The sequence below is a fragment of the Corapipo altera genome, unplaced genomic scaffold (assembly GCF_003945725.1).
Source record: "Corapipo altera isolate COAL_440 unplaced genomic scaffold, ASM394572v1 0, whole genome shotgun sequence".
NCBI classification, from domain to species: Eukaryota; Metazoa; Chordata; class Aves; order Passeriformes; family Pipridae; genus Corapipo; species Corapipo altera.
In genome coordinates this window covers 27,087,236-27,108,308 of record NW_020884872.1, presented here as the reverse complement: position 1 = coordinate 27,108,308, position 21,073 = coordinate 27,087,236, and the positions used below count along the sequence as shown (strand labels likewise).

Genomic DNA, 21,073 nt, shown 5'->3' with positions numbered 1-21,073 from the left:
AGTGATTTTATAGCTGCCTTGGGCTGCAGGTTCAGGATGGCTGCTGGCACACAGACTTTAGCCTGGTAAAGACTGCCTTATCTTTTCCTTGTCCGATTTCTACTGCAAACTCCTCCAGCTCTGCACCACACCTTTGCAGAAAAGCTGTGGCAGCTACAAAGTCAGGCAGAGTTGGAGCTACCGTGGTGGCATGTCGTATCCTGGTGAGCCAGCTCTGCTCCCAGGGTCAGTACCCTGATGCCCTGGGAAAGATCTCTCCAGCCTTCACCAGCCTTCTCTCTAGCTGCCGTGCAGCCACATGCTTAGAAAAACACGATAATGTGATTCAGATGTCTGTATGTATTGAGGTAACCATTTTTTCTTCAGTCGTTCCAGAAGTCACTTGATTTTGTAGTGGGTGGTGGATGCTTCCAGGCCAGGCTTCTTTCTGCATTCCTGAAAATGGCTGAGTATTTGTGCTGCCAGTGTCAGTCTTGCAACTGCAAGTAGCTGTGTATCACTCAGCCCTACACAGGTGTTTCGGCTCCGTTGCAGAGCCCGCCTCTTTGGCCAGGTAAACAGCAATTACGTATTTGGCATCTGTTCTGCTGAAGTTGTCAGGGAGCAGGCCAGCTGCCCTGCTGGTACACGCTTCCCAGGATATGAACTAGGCTACACCCCTGCCACAGCAAAGCAATTTTGGGACAAAGTCAGACTAGAACCCACACTTGCAGAAACTTGCAGAGATGAAGTAGCAGAGCACTCTGGTGGGAGCTTACCTAGAGTGGGTGTGCAGGTGGCTGGTCAAAATAAAACAAAGGGGCAAGGCTCTTGAAACATATACTTTGATTTGGTAAAATGCAAGGAGAGACAATCAAAAATTGGTGTGATTTCTTGTTTTGACTCTTTGGGCAAGAAACACTAGAAATGCATGTTTCATTCAAACCCACCTTTTAACAAAATAAAAGGTGACCTCAAAGGCTTCTGCAGGCTGAGATTCCTGAGAGATTTTAGATCTTGACTTTTTACTCTAATTTAGGGAGTTTAAATAATCAGAGTTTTTGGGAAGAAAACAAAAAAGGAAAGAATTACTTGAGGTCTCTCTCCAGATTTGAGATACAGAAGAGCAGCAGACATCTGATCAGCAGGTATGCACAAGGAAATACTCTTCTTTTTAACTTTTTTTTTTCCTCTCCATTTTATGAACTCGAGTCATGTTTGTGGCTTTTGTTTTGCAACTACAGGAACTTGCAGGCTGGCACTGTCGGCTCTACACCCATCACTGAGGCACAGCCTTCTGTCTTAGCATCATACTGAGAGACCAGACTGCCCTGGAGGAGAGGGATTTGGGCAGGGAGGGATGTGCAGTGTCCCCTGTTGCTGAGTGGTGGTGGGCCATTCAGGATTGCTGGGCATGCTGCCTGGGGCTGATAGCTTGACCTACTTACTTTATAAGTGTCCTCTAAATTTTGTGGGCAACTTTTCCAACTGGTTGTGCTGAACTCATCTTGGTGTGTTATTATTGGAATAAGTTTCTTGTGCGGTTCAGAGAAAAACATTGCCTTGCAGTTCAGAACCATTATTGTCTTAAGCTTTTGTACTTTCCTAGCACAAACTAAGTTTTTCTTTGTAGCAAGAAATACAGGCCAGCATGCAGCAAAATAAAAAGCAAGCTCCTCTTTATTCAAAGCATAACTACATTTGAAAAGTTGCCATAGACTCATTGGATTTACAGCTCTTACTCTACTGTAGACTGTGAAGCTCAAAAACATGGTTACTTCGTGGTCTTACTGGCTTTGATAGGGACTCTGTAAATAAGCTAAATGTGATGCTGCAGTTTAGTCTCAGTTGTAATGCACAGTTATTTTTCTTAGAACTGGCTCCATACAGTTACTGCAGTGGAAGCATTAATGACCTGCAATATATGGAGGGTATTTGCACGGTTAACAAATTCTTTTTCAAGTGTCAATAAAATATTTATTATTGGAGCACTTAAGGCAGGCTTTTCAGCTCCTGGAATTGTGGCTTCGTGCTAAATGTGTTAGATTACACATCCTGATTTGTCTGTGTTTTGTTCTCCTCCAAAGCCCAGTTCAAAAGTTTTTCACTCTGTAACATAATGCAGTCTCTTATTACTTTTCATTATAGAGAGGCTTTAATTGCTGGCTGTGGTAAAAGCAGCACGATAGTCGGTGGGGAAATTATTCATATCGGGTCTTTCCATGATGGCAAGTGCTGATGACAAGAAAAATGAAACTGACAGTCACGTTTTTATAGCCAAAGCCTTCCCTTGTATTAGCTGTCCATAGTGTGAACCAAGCAGCCACGTACGTGGTCTGCTGTCCTCGTCGTGTTAGTGATGTGTTACAGTGCACGTCACCCTTACAGCTTGTGCAGAAGTGCTAGTGTTGAGACAGAAAGGGGGAAAGGATGGAAAGGTACTAACTCAGTCTGACAATTAGGGAAAACATAGCAGGGGACTGTGCCCTGGGGTTAATACTTTTCTTCAAATTGGGACACTCCTTTGCAATTACTTCAGCATTTCCCTTCCTGCATGTGTAAGTCTTTATGAAAATGCTTACTTCTGGTTTTTTAAGCAGATAGAAGGGAAAAGAAAAAGTCAAGATACACAAAACCAGCTGAGAAAATGACAGTATCCTAATAACCCTTTATACCAGACATTTGTCTCCATACCTGGAGACTGTCAGTGAGGTCCCAGGGGGCAGAAGCTGATGGTGTGGCCAGTGACAAACTATTTATGAGCAAAGTGGACCTCCTGTCTGCAGCCTAAAACCACATTCTGGGGCCAAAATGGCATAGTCTGAAGCACCCTAGGGTGTAAGAAAAATAGCATTACAGCATGGCTGGCACCCAGGAGGAGGTTTTATGCTCTGTATTTTTCATAGTAATTGCTTTTCTTTGTGTTTTGAATAAGAAGTCCTTGAATTCCAGCTCTGATGATCCTTCTTTTCATCAGTTTTTTAGTCACTAAAAAAACCTCACCAGTCACTTATACAGAATTCAATAAGAAAGTGGGACCTTAGTAACTTGGTGCACTTAGGGTTATTTCAAACACTGCTTGCATTAAACAGTTTGAAGAACTGAGAACACACTGGTGGATGGGCTGTTGATTGAGTAAAACCTAAACTGGTGTGAACAGTAGAGTTGAAACCCTTTATTGCTCACGTCATGGGTGGGGAGTTGATTTGGACCATTTGAGAAGCTAAGGCATTATAATGACTTTATGAACGTTTCCTGGGTGGCCAGAGCAGCAAGGGGTAGCTGCTCTGCTCAGAATTAAAAGGGTTTTCTGTTTTAATGTATTGTTTTATTGTAGTTGGGGGCACTGAGAAAGACCACAGCAAAGCAATGCAGTAATGCCAGCAAATATTTGGGAGGCAATGACATGGCAAAGTGGCTCCAGTCCAGACCCCACGCTGATGTGCAGCAGCTGTGGGATTGATGTGGGGAGAGGAAACTGCACAAAGAATTAGTTTCAAATGCACCCTGAGAGGGGAAAAGAGGACCTCAGTGCTTTGCAAGGACTCTTTGTGGGGGCTTGGCCATCCTCACTGGGGCTGGGTGCTGCCTGGCAGGGGCAAGGGGCTGCCTGTCAGTCTCCTGCCAGGCGGAACCGCAGCATCCGAGTCCTCCCTCGGTGTCTGCTGGCATGCTCCACCTCTGGTTTGGGAATGAAAAATACAGCTTGGCAGGTGGGGAGGCAGGGGCTGCCCACCAGCACTGCCAGGGGAAGGTGGTCTCTGTGGATTCGGGGCTGAATTGGCACAGCAGCTTCTGCTTGCAAACCTCTCTATTTTTTGAGGCAATACTTGCAAATAGGTGCATGTTTCTGTAGCTTTGCAGATGAGCACCATGCACTTCTGAACTGTGTTGGCAGGAGGAGAGACTTGTGTTTCATGGCAGAGACCGACATTTGTGCTGTATTAAGTAACTTATTTTTGCCAGGCTTTGCTGGTAAGTGGGCTGAGATTCACTTTGCAGCAACCATCTCCCAGACCCGGCTCTATGGGCCAACGTTACAAATCAGGACAGACCATCTGTGGGCCGTGCCAGGGCAGCTGCTGTTCCCATAGGCAGCAATTACAGAGCCATTTTAGTTAAGAATGTGATTGTGTTACAGCCAACGGGGTTGACCCACACTCTCCTGTCCCCCAGCATCTCTCATGCCAGCACCAGGGACCTGACCCAGCTGAAAATGCATGGTGAGGGAGATTGTTAGATACATAGATTTAAAACTAGGTTTGTCTCAATCTGGATTGATTCCTTGGTCTTATGGGTGTCAGTGACGTTGAAGGGAAAGCACGTGGGAAAGATGGAAATACCCATTTCAGCAGAATCATGGATTTGTGCCTGGGTCATGTAGCTGTGGCCCGGAGAGCAGTGTGAAAAGTGAGATCCTGTGAGGAGATTCTGGGGATCTAAAGAAGGAAGGAGCAATGTTTGGTGGTGGTCTGGGTTGGGTCTGTGGACTGCTTGTGGCTGCCCTGGGTGCAGTGTCAGCATTGGACACGTCCATGCTCTCTTGCATTGGAAGAGGGATCACCTGCCTGCAGGTTGTTGCAGAAGGATTACCTGGACAATTTTGCTTTCTCTTGTTGAAAATACACTTGAGAATGTTCTCTCTGCAGCTTGTTGTCTCCTCCTAAAGCCCTACTTGAAGGCAAACCACACCAGCAGTGGTTTTGTCATGGTTGTCACAGAATTGGTTTGCAGAAATTCACTTTCAGAGGATTCAGAGGAAGGAAAGCCCATGTCCTGTCCCATATAGGTTATGGTTAGAAAGCATGGAGAATAACAACACATCAATGCCTGCTTAAATCTACCTGACATTGGTTGGCATGACACAACTTCATGATCTGAAGGTGATGATAGGCTTTCTTCACCCATTGCTTTCAGGTCCCAGAGGAACTGGGTACTACTCGTAAAAAAAAAAAAAAAATGGAGCAAGAGATGCTGTGAGGTTTCGCAGGCTGAGTGCCACCATACAGAGACAGAGCTGTGGGACAGCCGCTGCACAGGTGGCTGCTGGCTCGTTCTTCTCAACCCCTGTGCCATGCAGACAAGGCAAGCTGTGGGAGAGGGGCTTGGTGGGGGGGTGTCGGTGAGCTTCACTGGAGCTGAAAGGAGAAGGGCAGGCACGTCTCTAGTGAGGTGTTTCTATAGAACTTTAAACATCCCAGAAAGCAATATTTTTTTTCTTCTTTCTGTGTTTCCATCTGTGAGTATACGCAGTTGCAAGAGAGGGGCAATATTCTAATTATATGAAAAATTATTTGAAGTGGAGCATTTTAAAGCTGCTGCTGTTAAGAAAAAGCTGACTTTTGAAATCTTTGTTCCTTCATTCACATTTTTTTCCTTTTTGTTAGCCAGCCTCAGGAAATGAGAACATTCTTTTGGCTTTCCGTGCCTGAGTCACATCATATATATATATATATGTATATAAATAAGTTAAAACATCTGGAGATGTTTGTTTCAGAGAGGTACTTGTTTTGTATTAGGGTATCTGAGCTTTAAATGTTTATACACAGTTGGACGTTTCCAGAGTTTCCCATACTTCTCTGGTTACAAGCACATGTATATTGCTGTCAGAAAAGCCAAGGGAAATGTACTGATAACCTAGGGAATATACAAACAAGTAAAAGTAAAGCCTTTCAAGAAAGTGAGAATTTGGTATTTTTTTTTTAAAAAAAATAAACTATCGAAGCAGTTGTTTAGTGTGAGTTGCATCCAAATATGTAGTTCTTTAATGTTTGCTAAGTATGTATTTAAAAATAAAAAAACTGTGAGGAGGAAAATCAGAAAATACCAGTAGCTCTTCCCTTGTTCTCTTTTTTTCAGAAAAGGAAAGGAAGTATTTAAAAGCTCATTACACCCATGTCTGCCCTTCAGTGGGCTGACACTCACTGGGCTCAGGCAGTGCTCTGAGTGCACTGTGGGGTCTCCCTGCCTCCCTCTGTCCTCCAGCCGGGGTCACATGGGGATCGTGAGACCGCTCTAAAAGGAAAAACAAAAATCCATTTAGTTTAACTGAAGGCCAAATATTTAACGTGGGCGGGGAAGGTGGTGGGATTTAGGAGAACAAGTAGAGTTTCCACCCTTGGTTGTTTAACGTAGCTGCACTGAAAATGATGGGAGATGGATCGGTGGTGTGCTGTGCACAGAGGGATGCAGGGATGGCAGTGGGGCATGAAAAGAGGATTCCCCAAGGGGCTAGATCTGCCATGACCACACAGCCTCCAGGTGTTCACGGTGGCTTCTCCTCCCACAGCTTCCACTGAAATGCCCTTGAGTTTATGGCTTGAATAAGAAACCTCTCACCGATCAAATATTTTGATTGCATCCTGGCCTTCCTGTTAGTTTCTTTGATCTTTTCTCCTCAGTGGATTATAGCAGACTTTCAAAAGTCTTGTTTGTTGAAATAGTTGTGTAAATATGGTCCTTAGGGTAGGTGTTAATTTACATAAGTACTTATTTCCCAGGAAAAAATCTACCTCCTTTTGCCCCTTCAGTGGGCTCATTTGCCATTGTGCATCAAAGAAGTGTGAGTTCTATAATTATATCATAGAATAGCAGCTTATTTCTAATTGTTTGAAATAATCTAGAAGCCTGTAGGGCTTATTCTTTTGGCTGATTTCCTGCTCACTGAAACAATATACAACTGTTTCAAGTTCACATTTAAAGAAAAAAAAAAAAAAAGAAATCCACAGAGCCAGGACAGTCTCTGGAGGAAACTTATGGGCTTGCAGCCCCAGGATGAATCCCTCTGCATTGAATTTGCTCCCAGTTACAATTTCTCTCTTTTCAAAGAGAAAAGACTCCCCTTTCCCTGCTCAAGTGACGTCCCCTCTGAAATGGCATTGCACAACCACACTTCATGCCACGCTGGAAGCCTGATGTCTTCAGGTGGTGGCACAGAGCCGTCTGGTCACCAGGCTGGGTTTAGCGTTGGGCAGCGGAGGGATGAGTTGTGCCACAGCTTTGCAGTCAGATGAAGCAAGGGAGGAGGAATAGCTGGTGGCTATGTATGGTGTAAGCTCAAAGATCTAAGTTTCCAAACTTTTTCCTGAGACTGAAAGCTGCATTTTCCTTACTGTCACATGCAAGATAGGAATTATTAAACTGACCTCTCCAGCGGAACGTGGAAAGGGTTTTCCGGGGGGGGGGGGTTGTTCAATGTGTCCAGCTCTTTTCTCAAGGGAAGGCATGATGCTGCTTTGTGTCAGCCCACATTCAAGGCAAATCTCATCCTGCAGCTGCTGCTCTTCAGACCCATCTGACTGAGTTGATGTCCCTGCCCAAGGCAGAGGGGTTGGTCTAGATGACCTTTAAAGGTCCCTTCCAACCCAAACCATTCTATGATCCCTTCCATAGCCTGCATTAAATCTACTGCTGGACCAGGGCTTCATTTTGAAAAGTACAGAGAAAATGAAGCGCTGTTTTCAGTGTCAGGTATCAACAATGCTGTTTCATTTTGATGTGAGTGAAGCTCTTTGTGCTTGTGATTGCTTAGCTGGTGCACTTCAAGGGCGAAATAATTTGGACTTCTTGTGTCAAATTGCATCTGAGTCACAAATGTGAAAATCAATATTTTTATCATTACCATGCAGAGATGGGCAAACAGTACAGTTAAGAGGATCCTTGACATCACCCTTGGGAAAATTACTAGACCATGATAAAATGGCAAAGAATCCAGGAACAGTAATGTTGCATTACTACTTGGGTTTCATGAGAAAGCTTTCTGCTCACCTTGGGCTGTTTATTCATTTGTGAATAGCTTTGTGAACTTGTACTGAAAAAAGAGATTCAAGAAGTTTAATGCTGTTACATGATACTGATGTCTTTTCAGAGCAGTTTAAGCATGGACAGATTCCCAAGGTAGGCAGAATTATGGAATGAATGTTTTGTGTCATCTGAGGTAAAAGTGGTCTGAGCATTTTTACCTGAGGGCTTTTGATAGTGTTTTAACTGTGTAGTGGCTTGATTTCCATAACGGATTTTGTGTTAAGCCCACAGTTAAAATGTGCTGCAGCGTTACTTCCGTGCACATACAAAAGTCCACAGAAAGGAAGGGCAGGGGCAGATGCTCGTTTGTAAGTCGCTGTGTGCCCAGCAGAGCAGCCATAGCCATTGGAACCATCACTAGGATGATCAAGGTGGTGACAGCATGGTGTAGGAGGTCTGCTGGGGGAAGAAGGGCTTTGTCCTCCCAGAGGAGGAACTACACCACTGAAAGCTTTCTTCTGGTGTCCAGCCTGTGTGGGTACGAAGGATGTTGATGGTACAGATGTCAAGCAGAGGATTTTTCTCTTTTGTGTTGAGTAATGCTCCTTGATTGGTTTGCATTGCCAGATTTTTGCCAGTTCTCCCTGCCACAGTGGGAGAAGAATATAGTGAAAAACTGCTCAGTCCAGATTTTCTAACATATCATTAATCCCTTTTCATGAAAGCATATGGAAAATAAGCAGGGCCTGAGTTCCAGATCAAAAGGTTTTCCATCAAACTTGGGAAAAATAAGTTATCTGCTCCAAGTTCATGGTTTAAATAGTAATGTTCTGGAGCTGGTCTTGGGGATGCAAGGAAGGGAGGGTCTACCTGAATTAATTGTAAGGAAATCGATAGTTTGTCACAGTAAAAATACATTTTTCTTTATACCACAGAGACATTGTAAAGTTCATGTTGATTTAAAGTTTAATCAGCCAAAAGTGTGTATGCCATCAATCTCCAATATTTCAGATTTTAGTGCTGAATTCATGCTTGAGTGGAAATGTTGCAAGGGTATTAACAGGATTACTGAAAACTTTTTCTTATGCTCTTCTCCTTATGATAATAACAGAAATCTGGGGAACAAGGAGCTCATATTTATTTCAAGTATTCTTATCTTAAAGCGAGCATTAGAAATGTATTGAAAGGATATACTTGTTTTTCAGAAATTGATACACACTGGAATGTATCTTAAGTAAAAATAATTAGATTAATTTATTTAGTCTGAAGATAATATAGTCCTGCTCATGCAGAGCACTTAAGTTAAATTCCTAAGTTCACTTGGGTCAAGTTATGGGTTTAAATTGTAATTTCCTTGAAGCCAAGAACTCAATTGCATGGAGTTGGCACGACATGTCCCCAGTTAAGAGGATCTGGGTTCACTCTCACTGTCTGTGGCTCACATAAGGGTTAAATACATCTGTGTTCTGTATTCTCTTTATAAGCTTTCTTGCAAGATACCTCTGACTCAGGACATGAAGTATTTAAATCAACCAAATAGGTAAGAAGAGTGGCAGGAGAAAATGTAGGTTGTTTTGTTTGCTGTGTTTTTTTAAGTGATTCTGCCATAAATTATTCCATAACTCTGTTCATTGTGTACAAGCAGGTGTTGCAGTAGGATGTTGTCTCCAAATTATTATTAGCAATTTCCTGGTCAGGTATATTAACAAACACAGGATGCCCCTTCTGAAGTTTTTCTTCCAAAACAAGAAATATGCATCACCAAGAATCGCTAACATATTAAAATATCAGTCAGTGGCTGATGGTGCGACATTAAAAGTGTTTTGGCAAGGAGTGCTTTGGTTCTGCCTGTCGCCATGGTCTGCCTGACCACAGGTATTTGTGGCTGGCATTTTTCTCCCTGGATAGGGGGATGTTGTGGCTGCCCCTTGGTAGGGTGCAGTGCCCATATGTGAGGAGAAGCTGGTGGTATGGCATGGCAAAGCACAGCTGGGGGAGGAGTCCCAGATGGCTACTCTGTGGGTGATAAAGGTTACAGACCTTCCCACGCGGTCTATACTCATGGACTTCATGCACTGAAATGTGAAATTGCCTCTGTGTAAGTAACAAAGGAGTTGAGGGAAACAGTGGCAGCATCCGGGAGCATCCAAACACGAGGCAGTAGTTGGCAGCCTGCGTAGTAGCATAGGTGTGGGAGCCCTCCTGGCCACCTTGCTGGGCAGTGATTCTGCCTTCCCTGTCTTTTCTGAACACCAAAAGAATTTTTTTCTTATGTACTTTGTCATTTTTTATTACCTTATCACAGCATACTAGGATGTTTAATTTTCTAATAGCTCGGATGTATCCTGTTTCTTTGCTTCTGTAAATACACATTTTCTGCACTAAGCAATGTGTGCTTTTACAGGGGATGGATGTCTTCAGTGCTTCATCAGCCTGCACTGCAGCAGTGGCTTTTGCTTCCTCTTCATCATGGAGACACGATGCTGTGTTATGAACTGATTGCACTCATAACTTATGTTTGGGGAGGGAGAAGACAGGGATCTGCACCTGAAGTCAGGAATTGTTTGCTTATTCATTAGTTAAGAAGAGCCAGACTGAGGTCAGTTGTAGCTGGCTGGCCAGCGTGCTACTGCTTGCTTCTCTTGAGCTCTCTGTCGCCATCTGCATCACCCTTTACTCAGAATCAAGTTCCTTTCAAATCTGCAGGGATCTGTCATCAACTTCAATAAAAATAGATTAATGGAGCTTTTCTAGAATTCCTCAATAGAGAATTCTGCACCGGTGTGATTATCTTCTGCATGTTGTTAGGAACATAGAAATACCTCAAGCCATATATGTGATCTCTCATTGTTTAATGTTTCTGATAACGTGTTTAATGTTTCTGATAAGTTCTAGAGGTTAGGGTGTTAAACTGATACAATTGAGAGAACAAGTCTTTCCCGATTCTCCTCAAAGCCAGTTGAAATTCCACTGCTCTGTTTAATGGGGCTTTAATTAATCCTAAAGGTCCCTAAGTGGGACATCAGTGGCCAGATAAGACAAAATACCTGCTAATACTTGGAAACTAGTTCTGTCAGCTTTGAAACCTTGCTTTTTTGTCTGAGGTATAGGAACAAAACTATCACTGTTTTGAGTTAGTTTTGTTCAAATGGTACAGTAAGGGCAGCCTCATAACAGGAAGATATTTTCCTAGTCTATTATTTCTCATATTTAAAGAAGAGCAGCTGCTTGTTAGACAAATGAGTCTAGTGTGCCTGGCCACTGTTACATCTCTGTGCCCACAGATAAATGGCTTCAGTTGAAGTTGTCACAGGTTGGATTTTACACCTAGCAAAGTATATTTTGTATAATTTATATCTTGTTTATAATAAGTAATTAAGGCTGTTTCAGCTTTTTTTTTCTTTATACAAAAGACCTGACTTTAATTACAAAGGGATCACTTTACTATATATGCGACTCTATAGACAGTATTTTTCAACAGTTCTCGGCAAAACCTTTTTGTTGCTGTATTTGGGTTCACATAGTTTGGCAAACCGTCATGTAAATGTGTGAAAGAAAACAAAAGTCTGGATCTGAAGGCTATGAAAAGCAAGTCAGCACAGGTCTGCTTGCTCAGAGGGTCGGAGCCCAAATGACAGTTTGGTTTCAGTCTTATACAGTGGAGTGTTAAGAAGTTACATATTAACCCAGTGTTCTGCTAAATGGTATAATTTAATTTACATTTTTAGCCCAGTAGCCACTTGACTGATGACCTGCATGTCCTTCTTTTGGCTTTGGTCAAAAAAAATTATTACAGATGGGTACGCAAGTAGGAGGTTCCTGTTCACAGGAGCTTTTGTGGGTCCTCAGTCACACCCCTTTGGGGTGTGAATTTTACATCAAGTGTGTTGTGTTCATGAAAGGTAGGCGAGGTTTGGGTGGGCAGTGGAGTTACTGCTGCAAGTCAGTAGGAGTTGGAGTGGGGTTGGAGCCTGTGGAACTGTGGGCTGTGGGGCTCCTGGTGACCTGCCTGAGAGCCAGGCTCTGCCTCTGGCAAAGGTGAGGGCCAGGGGATCTCCTGGGCACGCATGGGTCCCATCTGAGGAGTGGCTGCCTTTGCCACAGACTGGTGATGTTGTTCTGCAGTAGTTACATTTTGACAAAGTGAGAACACGTTTTCAAGAAAGTGAGAGCAGGGAAAAGAAGCTGTTCCTCAAAGCAGTAGTTAGTGAATGATACATATGAATAAAAGAGCAGTAGGGAAGTTGACATTTGTACATCAGCTTGGTCAAGGGTATTTTAAGCACTTACGATGCATCCCACGAACAGCAGTGCTTTGAAATGCCTGTGGCCAGGCAGTTCAGTACTGAAGAGGTTAAAGAAGAAAGGAAGGTGAAGATAACACTTACAATATCTAAGTCACTGTGGTTTCTAAGATGGTTTCTAAGTATTTGTATTGGTTGCTCAATGTTTCTTGCTTTACTTGACATTATACTAGTACTTTTCAATGACATTAGAAACAGCATATTGGAATTTAATGGTAAAAACAGGATTTCTGTTCATTTGGTATCATTCCCCCCGCCCCCATGAATTTGATTTTGATGATTTATCCATTAAGTCGCCAAAATCAGAGTCTATGTGAGTGTTGTGTTTGAATTCCTAATTAATTTATGCTGGTGATCTATGCTGAGTGCTGAGCCCCCACTTGGGCTGCTCAGAGCTATCTGCTATTATGTCCTTCATAAATGCTTATGGAAGAGCCAACTTCTGAAGGGGATAGTTCCAAGGCAATATTAGTTAGAACACGTTTGCTGCCCTGGCAGCAACAGTGTCAGCCAAATGTGGTATTAAAAAGATGCTTGGACTACTTTTGCTTTCACTCTGCAGCATTCCTGTCATAGCATCCCAAAAGGCAAGGGGTGGGACAGACAGTGCTTTGATTGCAAAGATTGCTAAAAGCCAATAAAATGAATAGGATGACTCTGCTGCAAGGGGATTTTTAGAAAGAACTCCTTTCCCCTGGCTTGTTCTGTGGCCATGCAGTCTTCAGCAGGAGCAGGGCAATGAAGTGCCTTGGTCCATCGTGATATCTACTCTTAGCTTGACCCTGCTGTCTCAAAAGGGGCAGTGGTAGGTCCAGACTCTGCATTTGGCTTCTCTTGCTGTCCAGCCTCACAGGTGTGGTGGCAGCAGTGAGCTTTAGCTATGGGAGCAGAGGAAGAAAGGATCTTCCAAAAAAATTACTTGACCCAGCTTTGAGTCACTGTGTTGGTCAGTGTTTCACCTGCATCACTAGTGTTCCACCTGGGTTGGGTGGAAACCCAGGAGCTCCTTGATGCTCTTCTGGAAGAATGCCAGATCTCGCTCAGTCTCTCCTCAAGCACTCACAAAGAGTGAAAGATGACTGCCTAGCTTCATATATATTACAAATTATCCGTTCTCTAAATCTTTTTCTGAGGAAGGGTTATAGTGGTGATTTCTTCATTGTGTCATCTAGGTGTGAATCCAGACTTGAATTTCGAGAGCATGTTGCGCATGGCCTTGACATTGTAGTCATTGTCATAAGAGTACAGGCTAGTGTTTTTAGATATGTTTAGGTATAACAGTACTGGCAGATGTCACTTATGCTGTAAGGAACTCTGATTCCTATCCCAGTTTCTGAAAGAAAAAATTGTTGGTGGTGTTCAGGGTCACACATGTAAGTTAAATTCAGCTTAGGGCTAGGCTTACACCTATGTACGATGCCACTTGGTGGGACAAACATGGTCAAACAGGCATAAATGATGTCTGTGTTTAACTAGGCAGAGCACACAGCACAGAATTTATGCCAGCTCTTGGAATACTGAAGGTAACTTCATGTTAGTAGGTATTATAGCAGGACAGGTCACCTGCCAATATCTTATTTTTTTTCTTTTAGTATCTAATCTGGGTAGGAGAGTTTCTAGTGGATTGGTACTCAACATCATGCAGCACCTTTGAGACCACCTGAAAGGCTGTGAAATGGGCTGTGCATAAATTGTATCTCTGAACTGTGATTTCAAGGAGATGGCAGCTTGCTGAAGGTCATAGAGCAGTCCAGGAATGGTATATAGGTTTTGTTGTTTGTGTGGGAAAAAGAAAGCTTAAAAGCAAACACATACAACCAGCAAACAAAGGAAACCTTTGCTTTCCCAAATGTGTTGCTCTTAAGAACATCATCAATTAGGTGCTCTTGAACTGACATTCCATCTCCTGCCTTATGGGGGGGAAAACAACCCCTGTTGTCCTTAGTGGCGTCTGGTTTACAAATCCTTTGTTTTTATACTCTCAGTTACAGGTTATTGGACTGATTATTCTGTGTTTGGGAAGGTTCTTTTAAGCAGTCTAAGCATACATTAATGATTGGCCAGAGGATAAAGAACGTGCTCCCTGAGTAGAGGGTGTTGCTCTGAACCCAAAAACATTGTGTTCTCCTGCAGCTCCTATTTGGAAGGCAGTCCCTGCAGTAATGCTCATCCCTCCCTTTGGGCAGGTATGTGCTAATTGGCATGGTTGGCCTATCTTAATTCCTTAGAATTTAATAAAAACATGCATTGCTGTTGTACTTTATCCATGCACAAATAATGTATTAATCAAGATCTCCATAGCTGAAAGCAAAACAGTGGGAAATCCTGTGGCTGATCTGACCTCAAGCAAACTTGATCTTCATTTCTCTTTATTCCCTTTTGCCTCTTACTTCCAGTATATAGTTGTTGTTCCATGGTTCCTGGCGCTAGTGGTTAAAGCTGAGGACTGATTTAATTTCTAATTTTATTTTTATATCTTTTGACATCTATAGGCTGAAAGTCATGGACATGGAAAAAGCAGGATTTAAAGGAACTTTGGGCCACTTGGAGTATGTTTTTTATGGAAATCAGATTTAATTTCAAGTTTTAGGTACGGGATACTTCAAGATGATTTCAGTGGGGATAATTAAAAAGCTACTTTTCTATAATGATCCCAGGAAAAGAAGGCACTGAGTTACAAATCCTGTTTTGGGAACTGTTGGGCATCTGAAGCTGTTCTCATTCATTTCATCAGAAGTATAGAAGCATTTCCCCAAACATTTTTTTCAAAGTGCTCCCCTTGGTCTCACTTACATTTCACATAATGTATTTCCTGTAATACTGGTGTATATCATCTTCTCTGGCTTTATTACTGTCTTGAATCCATTTACTGGAATTCCGTGCTTTCTTTTTAAGCATCTACTGCTAACCACTAATACATCTGGAATATATTGTGACTTGGTGGAATGCTGGTCTTTCCACAATGAAACTTCATTGTTTCCCATTACAGGCTGTGGCTTGCAATTGCCTTCCCCCTCCCTCCCACCGTCCATCATCTGAAGTCCTCTCATACCGCTTCAGCTTTCTGTACCCAGGCTGCCCTGCCTATTCTGCCTTTGTCCCTTCCTGCAGTGGGGCAGAAGACTCCCTACGTGGGCTTCTGCAAATCCCGTCTGAACCGCTTCGTCCACAGTGACTGAAAGAAGTTTTAAGTAACTTGAAATGGCTCAAAAGAGCAGCCAGGGACCCAGCCTGAAAGATAAGATTAAAAATTAATTAGAGTACATGCTCCACGTCACATCTCTTACTGAAATTTTGTTTTCACTTGGGTTTTTTGTTGATTTTCTTTTTTTGTTTCATTTTAAACATTTAGGATGGTTAGTGTCTTTTCACATTTCTGTAACTGCCCAGTATATTTTGAAGCTCTTACATAATCAAAATTACTCAAAAATATGTCCCTTAAATCACAGAGTTGTTAGGGTTGGAATGGACTTCTGGAGATCATCCAGTCCTGTGTCACGTAGAGCAGGTGACACAGGAATGTTTCCAGTTGGGCTTTGAATGTCTCCAGGGTGGGAAACTCCCCAACCTCTCTGGGCAGGCTATTTCAGTGCTCTGACACCCTTACTGTAAAGAAGTTCTTCCTCATGTCCAGGTGGAACTTCTGGTGTTTTAAATCCCTAGTTGTGGCAGACACCAGTGGGTTTCTTAGTAAATAGTGGGTTTCTTAGGCTACAGTCTTGCTGACTCTCTTCCTGGGTTTTATGTTTGCAGTCATGGGTGAACTAAAAATAACAAAAAGCAGTTTTTTTCCTGATTACCCCTGCTCACAGGTCACAGCATGGCAGAGCCATAACACCCTGGAAGCGATGGGGTGGTACACGGGGTGAGGCAGGGAGCCGGGCACATGGGAGATGCTGCGGGGATGGAGGAACTGGACTGCCATGGCCAAGCTCCTAGCTGCCAAACGTGGGTTTGACTTGGGTTAGTTTTGTGTGGTTTGGGAGGTTTTTTTGGTTTTGATTTTTTGGGCTTTTGTTTTTAAATAAAAACTTCCTCTGCATTTTTGTCACCTGAAGTTGAGGGAATCCAAATTGGTTTTCCATATGTGGTTTCAAATTAAAATGCTTTTCTTCCTCTTTTTCTTTCTGTCAAAAGAACTAGTGGAATTTTTTTTGAGTAATATTGAAAGACCTTTTTTTTTTTTCCCCCCTCAGGCTTACTCTTTACTTTGGACTGATGCCTTGTTTTTTAGTAGCAGATCAGAGCTACCAAGAAAGGGGTCTGATAGACAAGCAAAGTAACTTTAAAAAGTTAATTTGGTACTTTCTTCCTGCATCAAGATTGATAATTGCATGTTATTGGCCTTGGCGTGATCTAAAAATGGTAGTAAAATAAAGATGATTTGGGATGGCACTTTTTTGCTGTCTTGAATGAATTCTGTTATGGAATGTGTTCAGAACAACTTGGCATCCTTGCAGCTCTGTATTGCTCAGAGAGCAGGAAAGTAAATTTTACAAGTAACTTCTTTCTGCTATTGGAATATCTAGTTCACAGAATTTGTGTTTACTTTCTGTTAGGGACAACATCTGAGGATTTCCATTTTTTCTGCTAAATCTTATGCTCAAATTAAGGTAGTGATGGTTATTCTGAAAGATGTACATTGGGGTTTTTTGAGCTGTATGGCAGCAGTATTTTCAAATGAGTTCAGAAGTTTTGAGTATCTAGGGAAGTCCCATGTTAAGCCATGTTTCTGTCTAGGACTTGTATTTTCCTTATTTATTCCAGTAATTATTATAAATGTGTAACTTACCATAAGGGAATTAGTGAAGGGGGAAAAAAAGCATATAATTCTAATACTAGTTTGATTACTGCCCTTATTCTTCTAAATTTGCTCTATTTTCCATAAAAATAAAAATGACTTGTACCTTACCTCACACCTAAAATTGATCTTTTTTTATTTATGCTATTATTATTATTATGCTGTTTGGTGTACTTCATGACTTGCTATTTTTGTAACAGTTAGAAGGAAATAGAAGTTGAAAAAGGAATGCCTGCTGTCAGAGAAAGCACAAATGATGTGCCAAAAACCCACTGCAGATTAGTACTGACTTCAGACCTCTGTTTTTAACTGCTTGTTAAGGGTAATTCTTTATCTGAAAATGATTATTTATATGCATAACACACTTCATATGTGACCCATATTTAGATTGCTTTTGAGATCTCTGTGAATGCTCCTTCTTCACATTCTTTTGTGAAGGGTGTGTGTCCAGAGGCTTTAAAAATTACTTCTAAGGGAAAAAAACTTCTGAGAAATACCACACCCTCTTGCTCCAAAGAAGCCTTTTGCTGTTTTCCTTTTGGTTATGTTTTTTTTTGTTTTCTTTTTCCTTCCTGAGACTCATGTTACCTGCAAGTTGCCCTGAAGTCTTTGGTGATACTGGCATAAGAGCCTGTGTGATGGCCCAAAACCAGGGAGCAGATGACAGTCAGTGTAACTGGCTCTTCAACCCCTGCAGTCTCCTTGAGTGATGTATTAATTACATGCACATAATTTATAAATAAATAAATGTACCTATATTTGGGATACAATATCTTAAATTTTTTTTGCTGGTAGATGTACGCAATCAAAATAATTTGGAGATCACAGCTCTAATAGATGGAAAATCAGTTTTCTTTTTTCCCCTTATTTACCACCAGACTATGGCCCTGCTAAATTCAGCGCTCTGCAAACACAGCCTCCTCCCAGCTTTCCCAACGCTGTGTGAATCCCCCAGGTAATTCGGCTGAATACACCACCCCTTCTCCAACAGAAGACTTAAATGAAGGGGTCTGGCTTAAAGGGAAGCGTTCCTGCAGCTTGCAATTAGTGCAATTAGTTGAAAAGCATCCACGTGATCTCTTCCCTTTGATTTGAATGGGAGCTGGCTGGTTTCCCGGTGCAGGCGAAAGAGCTGTTTTCTTCTCCTGAAGTGAAACGCCTGTCTCTGATGCCCCATTTACCGAGGACGGTTAAGGAAGGGGAAGGGGCACAGCCAGCCAGCAGAGTGACTGAGGCTGAGGGGTAGTGAGTGTGGTAACAAAATTGGCACAGCTGGCAGGGTGCAGCAAATGTGGAGGTGAGGCAATTCAGGCCTCATTCCCACAGATTCACCCCGCTGTGCCTCCGGGCCTGGATTCCTTCTGTCCCGCTGCTCCTTTTCTCTTAGAGAAATGCTTCCCTGCCCTCTCCAAAAATGAAAATGCAGGAGCCTGCCAAGAGGTTTTGGAGGATGGCCTCCAGTGGGCCACAGGAGCGTGGTCTTGCTCCTGATGGAGCTGAACAATCTTCAGGTGGACCTCACAACTTCACCCCATTTGGGGTAATGAATGTGGATTTGTGCTAATGGCCACCACATAGGCAGCCAGGTGGGCAGCCAGCACAAGGGAAATGATTCTCCCTCTTTGGACTGCTTAGTGTAAAAAAACTCAGGCAAAGGAGTAGGGAAAAAGAGTGGGACAAACAGACAGATGGACATCCCCTGTCTACTTGTGTACCCAGCCAGCACTTTCAGAGCTGGCTCTTAAATGCCAGAGACCCTGAACCTGATGAGCAAACTGTCTGTAACTCCAACACTGGGGTGGGATTGTACTGCTAATGAGGCCTTTGCTCAGGAGCCTGAGAGCGCTGAAATCCTTCCCTTTTGCTTGAGTTGAACTATTTTGGTTTTTTCACCTTTCTTTTTAACTAAGCAGCCTTTCTGCTAGAGCATATGTCCACACTCCCTGTGGTCAGAGGTGAGGATGCAAGCAACCCCAGAGCAGGATTTATTTGGTCCCCCTTGCTGCGCCATCTCCTCCTCCTGGATCTTTGACAGGTGGTTTTGCCTCTGTCACCGCTTCAGGGCTCTCAGCTGAGCTCCACACCACCTCCCTATCTTACAGGAGTGCTTGAGGACAAATAGTTTAAGGACCATGAGATGCTGAAACACTATAGAGTCAGATCTGTACATTGTTGAGGGAAGCAGCTAGTGAAGGACTGATAGGTAAAGAAGTTAGTCATCTGGGGAATGCATCCCCGCCTTGACACTCCCTTCTGCCTACCTAAAATAAGCAACATCAGGTAAAACTACAAGAAGAATACTATTCTGGGACTACAGTGGGCTTAATATTCAACAGGTGGAATTGCAAGCAAAAGTGCTGATATTGAATTAGCTCATTATAATTTATTATTCAGTAGGATGATTGAATATGAGCTATAATGAAAGTATTTTTGTTTCCTCTTGATGATCACTTTTGTTACAGCCAGCAGAATGCAGCAGTACCTTAGTTTATCCTGCAGATATTACTTTCCTGCTTTGCTGTAAGGTGTCCCTATTTTTCAGGGGGAAAAAAGAACAAAATGATGGTGTTGGCTTGGAAGGTTATTGCATAGCTACTGTCACATAAAGCAGAATTGATTGCAAGAGCTTTTAAATATGTGAAGTATGTGTACTGACTTTCTACAAACTGGCATTCTTTGCAATTCCTGGTAGTAATTACACCAAAGTTTATGCTTATAAGGTCAAACGCAAGACTTTTGTGGTGAATGATTACAGACAAGTCATTTTGGTTTTATCTTCTGAAAGGTATCCTTTTGCTCCTTACCAGTTTTAGCAAAGAGCACACACTTTGGCCTCTCTGTTGCTTCACGCAGGGCTGCACCTTCCTGCTGAGCTATTGTAAAAGCACTGATATGGAAAGTCCCTGGATAAGCCACTTGGTGAGAGGAGGAGGAGGGTGTGTCACTAGCAATCTGCCTGGGTGACAGAAAGGGAGCTGTGTGATATACAGGGATGATTTCTGCAGATCCATGACCCCACTGCTCTTGACCTGAACAGGTGGGATAGTTCTTGAGGGTTACTGCACTGACAGACAAGATAGACATGCGGACTAGGAAGGGCTTACTGTGAATAAAAGTACTTCAAGCTATTATGATCTTCAGAAAGCAATGTTGCATGCATTTCTAGTTGCTTAGAAAATCCCTCTGCTTGGAGAAGATGAAGTCATACAAGTCTTTGCACTCTTCATGTTCTCTGTCTCCCAAAATAGGTGGGAGAAGGGCAGGAGAGGAAAGCAGCATAGTGGGTGAGGTGGGAGGGCAACTGGGAAGAACAGAAGTTGTCAGTACTACATGGACATGGTAATAATTTCTGTTTCTTGAGCAGTATGGAAATAGGTTAACCAGTATGTAATAAAAAACTTGGAAGGCAGTTTCATGTTGAAACACAGATATATTCAAACTGGGGACCCAGCTGATAATGCGAAGGAAGCTTAATAATCAAAACACTTATTCATAGGTAGAATATTTGAATCGGAAAGCCTGCGGTCTCTTTCTGAGTCTGTTAAGTACTTTGCAGTCTTGTGAGAGATTGTACTGAGAACGCTTAAAATTTTAAAGGATGACTCACTGTATTTTCCCCTCCAAACAATTAAGCTGTTTCGCTGAGCTCATCTTTACTGGTGTGGTATGTAATAACTTGTTTTTCCCTCTGCTGCTACCTAAATGTATTCCTCTAGTAGTGTTCTGAGTTACTAACAACTGTAGCATTAAAAAAAAGTCATAAAAAAGTTTTACATTTAAGAAGTTCATAGCTGCATGGAGGATTGCCACAGGTAACATAGTTCTGTGCAGCTTCTTAGTCTGAGCATCGAGTAGGTGGCACTTGAAAGAAATCCAGTCTTTGCAGCGATTATGTTTTTCTGAGTTTTCACTCAGGTTGGGGCAGGCGTTTGTGCCCCAACTCTCCCTTCTGCTCTGTGGTCCAGCCCCAACCAGGTGGGCAAGTCCAGGCAGGCATTACCTTGGCTGATCCTTCATCCAGAGAATCTTGAGTTGGCTCTGAGATTTAAAGACAAAGTTAATGTCCACTGATGCTGTGGATGCCTGGGCTTCCTTCACGAGCTGAGACACTGCTGTCATCTTGCGAAGGCTGGGGAGCGGGGCAAGCCCTGAAGTGCTCTGGTGAGACACTGGCAAGCAGAAGTTATTTGGTATCAGTGGGACAAGAGGGGGAAAGAAATAAATTATATCCCTGACTCCTGATGGA

General features: G+C 42.7%; 1 protein-coding gene across 2 annotated transcripts in view; it reads left to right on the top strand.

The window, feature by feature from the left end:
• The window catches only part of LIMS1 (LIM zinc finger domain containing 1), a 70,387-nt gene that overhangs the window by 488 nt on the left and 48,826 nt on the right, over nucleotides 1-21,073 (top strand). Inside the window, exon 1 of one of the 2 annotated variants that reach the window (XM_027643507.1) lies at nucleotides 1,104-1,127. The exons of the other annotated variant lie outside the window; for it this stretch is intronic. The gene's annotated coding sequence lies outside the window, so the exon portion shown is untranslated. Of the gene's footprint in view, nucleotides 1-1,103; nucleotides 1,128-21,073 lie in introns of those variants that run through there. 2 annotated transcript variants of the gene reach the window in all.